This window comes from Solanum stenotomum, chromosome 1 (assembly GCF_019186545.1).
Source record: "Solanum stenotomum isolate F172 chromosome 1, ASM1918654v1, whole genome shotgun sequence".
Taxonomy (NCBI): Eukaryota; Viridiplantae; Streptophyta; class Magnoliopsida; order Solanales; family Solanaceae; genus Solanum; species Solanum stenotomum.
The window spans coordinates 101,128,502-101,133,403 of record NC_064282.1 but is presented as its reverse complement, the minus strand read 5'-3'; the positions used below and the strand labels follow the sequence as shown (position 1 = coordinate 101,133,403).

At 28.5% G+C, this 4,902-nt stretch overlaps 1 non-coding gene across 1 annotated transcript; it reads right to left on the bottom strand.

The window, feature by feature from the left end:
- Window positions 1-601: 601 nt before the first annotated feature.
- TRNAM-CAU (transfer RNA methionine (anticodon CAU)) lies at window positions 602-686 on the bottom strand. Its single transcript is given in 2 exon segments — window positions 602-637; window positions 649-686. It is a non-coding gene; the product is annotated as a tRNA-Met (tRNA).
- Between the last annotated feature and the right edge of the window lie 4,216 nt (window positions 687-4,902).

The following is a 4,902-nucleotide window of genomic DNA, read 5'->3' as shown; positions in this document are numbered from 1 at the left end:
TGACATAGACATAACAATGTATTAATTTACTTCCCAAGGCCCAAAGTCTCCAATGATTTACATGCTTGCAGCACACAAGAAAAACTAACAATGAAATAAAATAGGCATCAACAAGGGATGTAATTAATGGATTAGAATCATGATCAAGCTTATAAATGCAAACGATAATAGGTAGTCTCATGCACAAAGCATCCCGCGTCAACACAGTTCGGAAAAGAGTCGCACCTCAAAGGACATATTATGGATAATCTACCCTAATACAAGCCACACCCAAAGGTGTAATTTGGATAGTCTACCTAAATCAAGCATTACTACGAGAGATTATACCTAAGATAAGGCAAATGGAAAAATAGAAACATCACACACTAGCAGAGTTCAAAGAAGGGCCACACCCCTAAAGATGTAATATGAACAGTCTACCCTAATACAAACATTAGTAACCAAACCCTTCCGCATTAGCAGAGTTCGGAGAAGGGCCCACACCCCAAAGGATGTAATGTCCAATGCTAGCTTTAGTAACCAAACCGTCCCGTAGTAGTGAGTGATCTCCCCTAATACAAGGATTAGTATACTAAAAAACAAGGCAAATGGAAAAATAGAATGGGGTGAGAGAGGCTCGAACTCTCGACCTCAGGATTACTCAGAAGCTATGAGACCTACGCGCTAGCCAACTGCGCCACCACCCCTGTTGTGAATAAAAACCCACACATTATTTTAAAACCAATGTACGAAACCAAACAAATCTTTCACATAAAATAATACAAAATGCAAGTTTTATATTCTAGCTTTGACTGGCAAAGTTAACATCTTAGCAACATGATACAGTCTAGTAAAATAACAACCAAATCCTCAAAAAATTTCCATTAACATCCATAAATGACATACATATACGATATATGTATACCATTAACATCTTCTGCTAATTCTTGTTTCCAGGGTCAGCATGGGGAAAACCATAAGGTGACACCATAGTCATCCTGCAAAACATAAATGATTATCCGGTTTAGAAACAAGTTATGCAGAATTAGTAATGTAGATATTAATTATATTGGTAGTCTTCTTAATGTGAAGAAATGTAATATATATATATATATATATATGAATTAGAATGATAATACAAATATGTATGAAATGAAAAATTAAAATATATTATTATGCCTTAGAAAGTTGTAGAGAAAGAGCACTCAAAGTTTATTAAAATATAATAATTAATGTTGTATGGATTTTTCAAATTGACATGTATTACAAAGAGCATTCAAAATTTAAAAGTTATAAAAACAGTCATAATAGACTAGAGGGAAGGAACCATTTTCTAGTTCTTCACAATTTGGAAATTTTCATTTTTTATACCTAAGATACTTTCATTATTTTTATATATAAAAGATCTGAAAAAGACAAATAATTTTCTTCTATTCAACTTGATTGTGAAGATATATTCTTTTTAGGTTTACTATGACAACTTCAATTACTCTTGATCTTCTAAAACTATTTGATCATTTGTTGAACTTAAAGATCAATTTGAGAAGAATAACTAATAATTCACCTTCTTAATTTTCTAAAATGAAGTTATAACTTAAAATGTTTAAATAGGTCTACACAGACACAAAACAAAATTGATACTTGAAAATAGAAAAATCTTGGAAGGAATATTTGAAAGTATGATATTACGTTTAGAAAATGCATTTAACTTAAAAAAAATAAATTAGATGAATACCAACCTCTCTTTTCGCTTTTCCAAGAATTTAACCGATGATTTTCTTGTTGCCAAAAGTACATCTACATGTAACAAAGACCAACATATTAAAATAATTTGAAGATGAACAAAACATTAATCAAATTTAATTACAAGGAGAAGGAAAAAATGTTTAACCTTCGCTTAAGGTTTTCACAAATAATGGTTGTTTTGATGATTCTGCGAACTTTAGAACTCCATCCACCTACGAACATAATATATAATTCAGTTATATATAACCAATTCAAAAGTAAATTAAAGGAAATAATTCAAGGAGCAATGACAGTAAAACCTTTTCACTGAAGACTTCGAAAACTGTAACTTTTTCATTGTAGAAAATAGTCAGAGGCGCAATTTTCATGCCGAATCTCGAAGGGCAAAACCTAATTAATAAAATCAATTCAAAGATCAATCGATGAGTATTTTCATTAGTGAAAGCATTAACATTATATGTTTGCCAACTTTCTTATATATTTTTTCTAGAAATGTTCATTTTTAACATATAAGAGATTTTTTATTTTTTCACACATAAGAAATGTAAAAAAATATTTTCTTCTTATAAATTATAAGACTGCTACTGCCAATTTTATTTATTTTTTATTTTATAAAAGAGCAAGAAAATGCATTTCCCCGAACTTTTACTGGGAGAACTAAAAAGAAACATTAATACACTGATCAAGATAAATTATTTATTTCTTTTCTTTATTTAATATTTTTCTAGAGGGAGAAGTTAATTCCTAATTGAAAATATAATTTAATTAAGTATTCTCATGAAGGAACAACAGTTCTCTTAACTCTTTTTTGGTAAAGATTACCTTTTATATTCTCATACAAATTACTCTATGTCTTTTCAAACTATTTACTTATTTTTGAGGTTAGGATCAATAATTTGGGGAAAAAATTGAAGGTTATGGTAAACTAGATTTGAGAGGTTAATTAAGTAGGCATTCCGACATAAAAAATGTGACGTTGGACAAAAAAGAATGCTAGAGAAGGGTATTAGAAAATATTAACTGAATGTGAATATCATTTAAATAAATTGAAAACATAGAAATTTTGGGAGTGCAAAAAAATTCACCTCTCTTTTTTATTCTCCAAAACTCCAAGCATAAAGTTTCTCCTTGCCAAGTCTAGATCTATATGCAACAAAAATCAACACATCGTTAAAATAATTTGAAGATCAACAACATATTAATCAAATTTAATTTTCAAATGAGAAGGAAAAGAAAATTGTTTAACCTCCACTTAATGATCCCACGGAAAATTGTTTTTTAGATGAAAATGCATCCCTTTCTACAAACTTTAGAATATTTGCCGCCTACATTTACAACAAATAATTCAAAATTCACAATTATGTGTAATCAATTCAACAGTGAAACAAAACTAATCAGAATGCCATTTAATTAATCAAAACCTTCTCACTAGAGACATCATAAACCGCAATCTTCCCATCATAGAAAATAGTCATAGGTGCAACTTTAATGCCATTTTCCGAGTCACAATCAAGCCTGATCAACACAATCAACACAAAGATTAATCTATGGATATTTTCGCTATCCAAAGCATTAACCAAGACAGTGTAGTCATTGCATTTGCTTAAAAAATAATGTTATTTTTTTACGAGAGACTTTCATATATATAATTTAACAAATAAGAGATTTTCAATTTTCTTACACATAATAGATCTGAAAATAAATAAATTCATCTGTTCAAATTATAAAAGAACTTTACCAAAAAATCAAAATCATAAAAAGGCAAGAAATCACTTTTCCTCATACTTTTAGGGAGAGTACTAAAAAAATACATTATTATGATAATTATCCTATTTATCAGAACCTTGTTCATGTTGAAATTGAAACAAATTCCATTGAAGTATTATGATAATTATCCTATNCAAAACGTACAAAGAAGAGGTCAGCTCTCTTGGTCTCGTCTACCGTGACCAAGGCTACCATAATATATATAGGTGTGCTGATGATGTACATAATAGAGTTTGAATACAAAAATGAAAGAGCTATCCTAATTAATAAAGGACTTTGAGTTTACATAAGAGACTTATTAATATCTATAGAGGAATCCTATATTCAAGCAAATAAGGAATCATTGTCATCTAACAAATAAATTCATCTGTTCAAATTATAAAAGAACTTTACCAAAAAATAAAAATCATAAAAAGGCAAGAAATCACTTTTCCTCATACTTCTAGGGAGAGTACTAAAAAAATACATTATTATGATAATTATCCTATTTATCAGAACCTTGTTCATGTTGAAATTGAAACAAATTCCATTGAAGTATTATGATAATTATCCTATTTATCATGTTATAATTGATAGTTACATATCCCTATTAGCTTTGAAAATGTTTGTGTAATGAAGGCTACTACTAATAGTGAGTGCATAGGCACGTTAAGACTAATGTAACTATATACACAGTTTTAATATAAAATAATATTAGGTATTCAACTAAAAAGGAATTTTGTTTGTTATAAAGATTATCTTTAAATCTCTTAAAATTATCTTCTATATCTTCTCGTCAAACTAATTGATCATTTATTGAAGTTAATATTAATTTCGAGAAAAATATATTAATATCTTTTTAATTTTTTAAAAGTGAAGCTAATGATAAACTGAATTGAAAGGCTAAGTAGGTGTTTCCACATTAAAAAATAAGGGTGATATTTGACAAAACAAAACTTATAATGGGTATTAGGAAGTACGAAATTGTATTTAGATATGTATTTAATCAATTTGAAAAAACAATTAGAAAAATGAGAGTAGAAACTTTTTTACCTTATTTGTGGCTTCTCGAAGAATCTAAGCGAGGAGTTTATCTTCGGCAATGGTAGATCTACATGCAACAAAAACCAACACATTGAAATAAATTGAAAATGAACAAAATATTATACAAATTTAATTTTCATATGAAAAGAAAAAGAAAAAGAAAAATGCTTAACCTTCATTAGTTATTGACATTTTTGCAAACTTTAGAATTTCATTCGCCTACATGCACAACAAATATTCAAAATTTACAATTACATGAAGCCAATTAATAATTGAGAGAAAATAGATCATGAATCAATAACATTTGATTCATGAATACCTTGTCATTGGAGACATTGAAATTTGCAACCATTCCATTGTAGCTAATAGTCAAAAGTGCAATTCTCA